The sequence below is a fragment of the Nothoprocta perdicaria genome, unplaced genomic scaffold (genome assembly GCF_003342845.1).
Source record: "Nothoprocta perdicaria isolate Ctin4 unplaced genomic scaffold, notPer1 scaffold_1, whole genome shotgun sequence".
NCBI lineage: Eukaryota > Metazoa > Chordata > Aves > Tinamiformes > Tinamidae > Nothoprocta > Nothoprocta perdicaria.
The window spans coordinates 401,452-411,922 of record NW_020454093.1 but is presented as its reverse complement, the minus strand read 5'-3'; the positions used below and the strand labels follow the sequence as shown (position 1 = coordinate 411,922).

The following is a 10,471-nucleotide window of genomic DNA, read 5'->3' as shown; positions in this document are numbered from 1 at the left end:
ATTATCTACTACAATACTTTCTTTCCCCATCCCTACTATTTTTKGGGGCATATTTTTCCCCACATTCACTTCCAACTGTAGATACAGACTTGAAAGATTCCTATTCCATAGACACCAATATRCTCATCTGCATAATCTGAGCAAAGAGGACACATAGAAGTTAAACCAAAAAGCATAAAAATAGAAAACAAAAAGAACATTCTATGCACTTAAGCAGAGTCAGCACAGTCCTTAGCTATAAAGGGATAAGCTTCCCAGCACCACCTGGTACCATACACACAAGGTGATGCCTTATGTGCAGGGGCAGTGGGGGGCAGGCRGGGGGGCGTGGAAAATGATGGGAAAGTAAAGAACAAACTTCCATTGAAAAAGAAAAAGTGTTAWTGTATTTAAGACCAAACCCTGCAAAATATGTACAGCTTTTCTGATCTAATATTTTGCCTGCCTTTTCATTATCATAGACTGAAGTTTAATTGAAAGCATACTAGGATATATATGCATATAATCAGTAGCTGAAAGTTAATTTTTCYAACTGAATGAAAAACAGAAAGCTAAGAGTCATATGCCTGCTACCACTGTATCATAGATTTTCAACCATATACTCATCAGTCTGAACTAGGATAATCACATATTGGTAATATTTGATTTCAGTGTATAATTACTTCATTTGTCAAAGTCATCTCTCCTGAAATCTGTAATGGTCACAGCATCCCATCCAGCAACCTTCTTTCAGATCTCATACAGTAAGTCTTTACAATAAAAAATAGACTGCCTAATATGCTAACATTAACATCTCTGGAAGAAGCTTATCTATTAATATTTTGACATCGTAATTTCTTTCAGCTACCCTATGAAGAATAAACTGCAAATTCATACTGGATTTCACAACATCCATTAAGAACTCATAGATGCTACACCGTTTTTGTTTAGTTTCTGTTCGGTGGGTAACCACTCAGTTCTTCAAAAACTGAAGATTGATTGTAAAGGTATGACTTTTTTTTTTTTTTKGTACATGAGACTGACCTGTGAATAGCAATCATCTCTTTAAGCAGATATAAAAAACAGATTAAGATGAATTGATTCAAGTCAGTATTTCCCTAAAGTACTCTGGAGCATTGCACTATGAAGAGAACTGGATTTAAGTGAGCTGAGGACAAACTTCTGTACTTTGCCCAGGTCTTACCTTCAGGACCAATAAAGCAGATACTTTGGGCTGCCACAGGCAGAGCTTGAATATCTAAGAGAAATCAAAAGCTAAAGATATTCAGCATAAGAAGTAGCAATGAATGAAGAAAGGAGTACAATTCTTCCTGCTGAACAGAATTGAACAAAGTAGTTGACTACATTTATTACCTCAGTTTCAGTCTATCTTTCAGTATGATACTCCTAYTAGCACAATATCACCCCAAGCGGGTGGCACAGCTATCCTCCCCCTGCCCTTTTCATCTTTTGCAGCTGCTTGCTATTGAGCAGCAGCTAAAACACCAGAAAGCTGCTTCCTTCTAACCTTRTTTTGTTGTTGACAACAAAAGGCTTAAAATAGATATCAAAATAACTTGGGCAGCACATATTTGATTAGTAACTTCTGTAGGTGATTAGCAGGCTATATATAAACATGCAGTTTGTAATTCTTGCTGTTTATAACAACAAATTGCCTCCCCTTCCCCCAAGGAAAGTCCTATGTTTACAATATTATTGAAACCATATGTAAACCGAGTGTAGGGCATAATGAAGTTGAATATGCAAATGACTTCTTTCCAACAACATGCAAACAAAAATTAAGATTTTTTTTTTTGCTGATACTTCATCAGGTCTACAAACTGTACCAAAGCCAGGAGGGGKTTCTTTTTTTGGTTTGTTTGTGGCTTTTTTTTGACAAGCTGCTGAGTTCCTGATCAGTTCCTGAGTTTCTGATATTTGGTCTCAATACTAGTAGCACAAAAAAAGAAAAAAAGATAAYATAAGAAAAGACCAATTTCACTGCCATCTGTGTATGTCTAACTACATAGCCTTAGATTTAATTTTAGCGGTAATCAAGTGTTCTGAAAAGTGTTGAGATAAGTGTTCTTTGCTTTTGTCTAAAAGGCACAAGAGGAGGTTCTTTGCTGTATGAAAAAAAGTCCAAACAATGTCTCATCAAGGTACCTTGGTTCCTATAACTATGAACCATGAAATTCCTATAACTAATGAACCATGAAGCTGAAGAAAGGACTACTAACTGGAACTAGTAAGAACTTCTCCAGAGTTTCACAATAAAATAAGAACGTAACTGAGGACAGAAGACAGATGTCATCTGATTATTCAAATATTTACTGTTAAAAGACAGAAAAAAGGCTGAATCCTTAAATTAATAAGAAWTTAATTAAATCCTTGTATAGAAGAGTGCTTATGGTCATGCACAGGCCATTTGAATAAGGTTATTCTGTGGAGAATCTTTCTAGCTTCCAGTCTTTCTAGAATGGAGCTGAATTAAAACAACAAGTTGCCTTTATAGCCTTAGCGAACTCAGATTTAGTTTTTTCACACTGGAGAGAATCTATTCTTGTGTCTTCTACAGGAACTTGAAAGCTATCTATAATCTGCTACCAAATTTGCTCTAGCATCTGCTGAGATTCCCATTGAATTCCTTTGATTATTGCCTATTGGCTGTTCAATATTTACATGCTCTATCTGCCAGGTTAAGGTAGCGTTAGTGTCTCAAGTTCTAACGTTGCTAATTACTGAAAAAGATATCTTCAAATACAGATTAAAGCTGGTAATTATGATAAGTTACTGTAAAGCTTAAGCAAGCATGAGAAGTTAGACTATGCAGTAACTACAATTTAATTAAATGTGAATAGCATACTAATTATACCATAGGTCTTTAGTACTATAAAACTTGAATGCTCACACGCAACAAGTCCCAAAGTAACACTCTCACTTATTCTAATATGTAATTTCCCTCTATCTTTTGCATTTTCTTTTCTTCTGCCATTAARGGGTTATTTCTATACTTCTATCTCTTTTATCTGGAGTCACTTCTGTGCTACATTCTAGAACACAATTCGGAAGGAAAGAGGCAAAGTGAGAGATTTGGACACATCTGATTATTAATACCTTTTTGTCATAAAGTATCAGCTGATCAAGATATACATGTCTTTAAGTGCAAAAGATTATTCAATGAATTCATTTGGAACTTATTAAATTAAAATTAAAAATTCCACATTGCTATCCTAACACACTGTGTAACCCTAGCACTATTTGCCTCTCTTGGCAAATACACAGGATAATAAAATAGTGAGGGTAAAGAAGTTTCTAAAGAACAAACTGTGTGAAAAACAGAATCTTAAACCAAAAGTTTCAGATATAAGTCCATAAAAGAATAAAGATTCAAAAGATTATCCTGATAGAATTCATTTGTTCAACACTACACAAAATGCAATCAATATGAATATATAACTTGAAAGGTCAGCTTGAAGGATTTGAATGGTTTGATGCAGAGTGTGCCCAGAAATCGTGCAAAGGGGATGATAAATTTCTTAAGATTATTACTGGAGCAATAATAAACACAAGGTTGAGCTGCTTGAGATTAGGTTTGCTCTCATAATTTACAACTCATAGGCTTCTCATCTAACAAAGGAGAAAGGGGTCTGGGGAATTCTTTGAGGAGACAAATCATGAAAACSTTATCTAAGGGCTGCTATAGATTAAACACTGCGGAAATGATTATGGAAGTCCCTTGATAAAATGTAATGGCACTCGAAGTGCTACAAGATATGCTTTTGGGTTGTGGMAATAGTTCGTCTAAGTAGACAAAATCCCATATGGACTGAACTCCTTTTTCCCTCTGGATGATTATGGATAATTCAGTGCTGTGATGTAAGGCCTCAGGAGAGGACACTCCACTACCAGGGTGCATGGTAGGAGACCTTTACACTCTGTATAAAGCATCCAGGTGAAAAGCTGCATGCTGAGGTGCATTTCTCCAAGACACAGGAAAGTAGTGAAATACTGTTCAATCCCCCTATCCTCTTTTTAGGACTTTAATACTATCTGGTTCTATTCAAGTCTCCACTGCCCAACTTAGATTTGAATGTGAAGGTATTAAAGGAGGCACTAGAAGATACAGGACAAGAGTCTGTCCTATTTGCAATTTAAGCAGTCTTTTCAGAGATAGAGTTCCAAATATCCACTGTATTTTCTTAAACCTTAAAAATGAAAAGGTAAGCTAGTTGGGGATACACATTTTTCAAAATATTTTGCATGTGATATATATATTTTTTCCTGATTTTACCAGCTCACTCTGCAATAGCTTTCCAATGAATTGGATTCCAATTCCATCCACGAATTGCAATCCAATTCCATTGGATTCCAAATCCATTTCCAATGAGATTTTTTCCTTAAAATCAGAAAAAAGAAAAACACTCTAGCCCTATTCATAATTTTGTTTAAAAACAATGGAATAGATTTGGTTATTTCCTGAAAAGGTGCTCAAACATTTTCTCTCTCCTTGTAAAGGAGATAGTCAAGGTTATATCTAACCATGCTTACCTCTTAAAAAGTGGTACCCCTCAAGTTAAGACACTTAACTGAGTAAAAAGTTTAATTCAAACTTATTGTAAACAGGGAAGTTACATTTGTAGTGATGAACTAAGAAAAATACYTTTCTTCCTGGGTTGTACTTAATGTTTTGTGGTTTGTGCTAGTTAGATGTATAAAAAAGAACAGAAGATGCATGCCACTGGATAAAAAGTTTCTCTCTATTTGTTATGTGAGAGTTCTTATGTAAATTGACCTACAAACAGAAAATTTTAGTTTTCATTTGGTAGGTATCTACTTGGCTACTCTAAGACAAAGTCCGCTACTGAAGATAAAACTGAAGATAAAAAAAGATAAAAAAAGGAATATTGAGATATTTTGATAGTGTGCATATAATCTGACAAAGTATTTTATTCATATAGCTGATTCAGCTGGCTTCAGCCGACTCAGTTTTCATATCTTAATTTTAAACCCATAATTTTAATGTGTTTAGGTCTGATGCTAAATTTCACTCCAGATTCCCAAATCAGTTCAGGGATTTTCTGATTTATTAGCTAGAGCACAGATGCTACAATAAGACTTTAAACATAAAAAAAAAAAAAAATCTTTTTCAGACTTTGAATGAAGCAATTACCTCTAATAGCTTAAGATGTATATATATGAAAAACTATTGAGATTGCACATGTTGTGGACTTCCAAGCACACATACACAAAATTGGAACAGTCTATTGCTATAAGTTAGAGGTTTACCTGATAAAAGCATGTAAACAGCAATAGAGACAAAAAGGGATAATATTCTGATGATTCCAAACATAATGGAATTGAGCTTTTTCAAGTGAATGTATTAATAAGCAAAACTAAGCTGAGACACTTGAGTTAAAAGCCTCAGGCTGCCACTCATAATGAAGAAGCTAAAATTGAATGGGAGAAGTTTTAYTATAACAAAGCAAAAAGCAAATATCTTCTCTTTTACAAAAGGCCTTACAAAATAACAATATAAAACTTCCCTTGTACCAATCTGTTGAGCAGCTCAAGGTCACATACAATATGGAAGAGATATGCTTTGTTAGATGAAGTRGTAAAAGTTTCTGTATAATAATCATACCTGATGGAAATATTGATGATGCTTAAACTGCAAGTCTGAAAAGCCCTGTGATCTTAAACCTGTCTGCCAGCTAGAGAAAGGAAAGACTCCTTTACGAATGATCACACACTTAGCCTCCACAGTTTTATTTAGTAAAAGACAGAGAATATATGAATCTAGATTTTTTTTTTTTTTTTTTTTTTTGTACTACACAGAGACATGGAAGTATTTCCAGGCTCCTTTCATTTGCACAGGGATGTGTTGCATTAGAAGGGCAGTTTTCAGCTTTCTTTGATTAACTGTATTAGGATTATTGTACCTAGTAAAAGCATGGATATCTGACTACCAAATTTAAACCCAGGGACAAGTGTAGTTGATTGTCTTAACTATATTCTTGCAGCACCTTAGCAGCAGTTAAGGCCCAGTAGCACTACAGAGGAGAACAGAAAGCACTAAAACATAATTTCCAATTCTTTTTCCACATCTAGACAAGCTGCTTAGAAGTTTGAAGAACTTATTTTTTTTAAACTAATTTTACCACAAAAATAGACCTTTACACATAAGTTTCCAGATCTTCATTTAGCTTCTGTTCCGTTAGCCCTTACTGTTGGAAATAGGTGTTGAACATCACCTGCCTTTCCCTGGTAGATTGAATGCCTACATCTTTTAGTCTCAGAGTTGAGTGAAAAGAGACAAAGASCCTGACTGGATTAGGCTTGCTCTGACTTGATACACCGAACAAGTTGAATTTTTTATTTGACACTTCTCATGGTCTGAAGAAAAGCAACCCTGAATCATTCTGTATTAAAGACATCATGGATGACATTTAACTGAGAAGTTGTCCTAGGATATCCTCTTCACTACAAACTATCAGTATGARTGATTCTTACTCAAACTGCCCATTCCTTCTTTCCAATTTTTTAATGTACCGTCTAATGGGACCTGTCAGGTACACTGATCTGACAACTAGTAGGTTTTACTTGTTGAATAAACATGGTGATATAAACTGGTTGTCTCCACAGTTTAGTATCAATCTACTATGAGTTCAGTTTCCAAGAGCATTCCTGTTAAAAAGTCATTTTTCTGTAGCATATCTATACATAAAAATTGTATCAAAAGGTATTCATGGCTTTTAATGAGTATAATTACTTAGTAMCATTCTTCTAGCGCAATTTGCACAAGTTTAAGCCTGTAAAARAATGCTGTACCTTGTTAAGTCATTTATTTCTGCAGGATACTGGGAGTTGAATTACATGGCATATTTAGGAGTGAAAATACTATGTTATTGAAACGCATTTTTCTGCTCTTAAATTTGAAATATTAATACTTGCATCTAAGTTCATTTATTGAAACTTTAAAAGTATATGCACTTTACATCTCTAACGTCTGACTCTTGCATATGTTGTTCACATTACACACAAAAACTATTCAGACTGTATACATGCATATCTAGACAGTAGTGTGCAGTCTTGGGGTCTCTTATCCTTCCCCTCTTATTTTCCTTGATATTCATTATTTTTCAGAGTAATATCTAGATTATGAAAGGGACGCATAGCATAAGGCAATAACTACCTTCCRAAGTCCCTCTAAGCCAAATACAGAATAAAAATTCTTGGTAATTCTTGAATACAGACCTTCTACCTCTTGGAAAAAAAAAATATGATAGCCTGTCAGACAACTCTTTCATCCCAATAAATGAAGTGTCCCACTCATATGAACATGCAAAGCAGTCATTTGCATAGCATTCTCCTCCAAGTAACCAGGATTTCATACCCGGAAAGATAATTTAATCAAACAACAAAACACACCACAATCCTCACCCATGTCAACAAGTGTTCTCATAATCACATGATTCCACAGTGTAGAATTCTCAAAAGTCCATGGACAACATCATGATGTAAACTTAGACTACTACTCCTAGGAGAATTTTATTTATTTTTGCAACAATAGTTCCTATTTATCTTTTGTGTTCATATTAACTATTGGAATTCTCATATTATTGGTATTTCTGGAATTTTTTTCACAGGGTACATCAGATAGTACTTTCAGGAAAGATATAGAAATAGAGTGCTTGGTGCTTCTGGAGAGTATATCTATTATATTTGCAAGATACTTTACTTTTGCTGCACTTTTATGAGAGTTTTCTTATATACACATCTTTATTTATGACTTTACTCCCTTWCAGCATGTGGAAACATTCAAACAGTGAGAAAAGGCAATAAAAGGCCAGAGATAATGTGGTGTGGGATTATAATGCTTGACAATGTTCTAGCAGTGAACAGGGAAAAAATCTAACATCCTTCAAGAGACTTACAAAGGGACATTTCTTATCTATGCAAATTAGGATCATGTAAGGAATGATCAAACTAGCTTTCCTACCGAGCACCAATTTGTTAAATAGAACAGATTGAAAATAACAGGGCATTTCACACAGGCATAGGGAATGCAGGCCTATTCCAACCTAAATGGGATCACAAACAGTAGTTTGAAAATAGAATGTTATACATTTTGTTACCCTGGCGTATATACCCATAAGCAAGTTACTTGGTGTGTTAACTCGGTGTAAAAACTATTTGCCTGCTTAGTATTGAGTATTTTATGTTGCTAGAGGAAAGAGCTTTATTTCCAAGTGCTGGAGAAGTTGTCATATAACTTGGAAAGCCTGCAGCACTTTGCAGTGGTGCCAGTTCAGTAGGAAAAGAATAATTYGTAACATGTGTTATTTACAAAAATAATTCCAACTGTCTGGATTTTTTTCTGAACCAGGTTTAGGGCCTCAGGAAAAAAGTTTAAAAAAATTCAAGTTACACAAATAAAATTCATCAGATAATTATTCTATAAAAAGAGAAGCTATTCCATTTCCAGGAAGAAGAGCTAGCTGCCTTGTGAAGACTAGAAGAGCTCTATTCTGCCTTGTGCAAGATATTCTTTAAGAGCATACTCCAACTTTTGAGCTGTTTCACATGATATACTTCAACTATCAGGCAAAGACTCAAACACATCTCAGGTGATTGCCATAACATTGAGCTTTAGCCAGTCATTCTTTGCCTTTATTTTTCTGCTTCAAGAAAGTAAATTGCATTCACATTGTTGAACAAAAGAGTCTTCTGAAACCACCCCAAGGTATTCACGAGTTCCTGTGAAATTCTCCTCTCTTCAAAACAAGCCACCCATGCATTGAGTCCTGTTGCAGCTACAAGTTGTTCCAAAGAGTGTTAGACATATAAAACTAAAATCTTTCACAGGGCTAGTGAAATTCTAACCTGTAAGATGCACAAGAAAGAAGCTGAGGGCAGCCTTCTTCTCTTATGGGCCTGTGAAACAATGGAGACTGGTCTGAAAGTCTTGCTAAGGAGCATGTAGAACATTTGAAAAATCTCTCCTGTCCAAGTAAATGATTGTTCCAAGCTTTTATTCCAACTTCACTTCACAAGAGATTAAAGTATCTGAGTGTTAAAAGACTGAAAACACGAGTCTAGCTAACCGGAACTAACTAGGCTAATTAAGCCTACTCAAAGCATCAGGTGCAACATCTTCAGTTCTGGGAGCCTAGACACCTGAAAGAAGACTGTGCAAAAGGGAAGCCAAGGACAAAAGGGCCCTTGGGAGAGAGTAACCTCTTTTCTTTGGCTCCTCCACTATTGACCAGGAACTTATCAGCTCTGAAGGGAGAAGAGATCCTGCAGCAGCTGCAGATTTTTGCCAGTTTTCCAGAAGCTCCTGCCATCCAGTCTCTGACAGAAAGGTATCTAGATAGGTGCAGGATTGCTATTACCTGTTATTACATCTTACCCTGAGCTGCTACTACTTCTACAGCACAAATCTCCCAAAGCAAACTCTGCTTCCTACCATTACAACTGCCACCATGACTCCTTCTTTGACTATCTCTTGTCTTCTGGTTTTAATTTCTCCACAAGACCATTATTCTCCACTATATGCTTGAAAACAGTCTGTACTTGAAATTATAGGAATGCATCGTGACTTTCTCATCTTAGAAGCTTCTTTGGCAGATCCCTATTCTCATACCAAATGATCACGTAGAGAGGAGATGAAGTTTCAGGCCTTCTAAAAAAATATCGGGGGGAAAGGAACAACCTTGCTATCTCTACACAACACAGACATTTGTTGAGGTAAATGAAATTGAGGTAATTCCATTTCCTCTTTATAGTTTAAGTTTTGTAGGCATCTAGTATTCAAAATCTTCATCAAGTGCTCAAGTCCCTTCAAATGCCATTTGAAATGGAAGTTCTTGATGAACAGCTTTGAAAGCCATTAACAGAGATAAAACTTTATTATCTCACATCTAAAGTTAGTTAGGAAAGTATCAAACTGAGAAGGAGACCAAAGTTAATGAGCTGTTTTGGGCATGATGGCTTTCTTTGAGAGAAGCTATTTCTACATAGCAATAGCATCAGAACAAAACAATAATGGAATCAGCAAGAAGTTCCATAATTAATAAGAGGCAACAGCACCATGTTGCTTAATGTAACATAACAATTTGAACTGTAGACGGTGTCAGCATGGGTCTTCATTTATAAACACCCATTTAGTGTCCCTGGAAAATTAAGCATTAGTCTTATCAGAAGCTGAAACTGCACACACACTGCCTAAACATGAATTTACTTCATGGCCAGAGTTAGGAAAATATTCTTGCAGCCTTCCTGGCTTCATTCAGCCATTGTAATTACTTTAAGATTCAGTCTATTGGTGTACCTATTCATTACACCAGTTTGAAGTAAGATGCATAGAGCACCTGGAAAAATATTAAACACAAAATTAAGGCTTAAAGGCAAGCAAAATGTTAGAGTGTCTTGAAGTTATAGTCAGTTTATTTTTTAGCAAGTAGGAGGGCAATCAAGCTCAGTTGAG

At 35.5% G+C, this 10,471-nt stretch overlaps 1 long non-coding RNA gene across 1 annotated transcript in view; it reads right to left on the bottom strand.

The window, feature by feature from the left end:
• Nucleotides 1–10,004: 10,004 nt before the first annotated feature.
• LOC112943977 overlaps nt 10,005–10,471 on the bottom strand; it is a 548-nt gene continuing 81 nt past the window's right edge. Inside the window, exon 2 of the long non-coding RNA XR_003248691.1 lies at nt 10,005–10,157. This is a non-coding gene — a long non-coding RNA (uncharacterized LOC112943977). The remainder of the gene's footprint in view (nt 10,158–10,471) is intronic.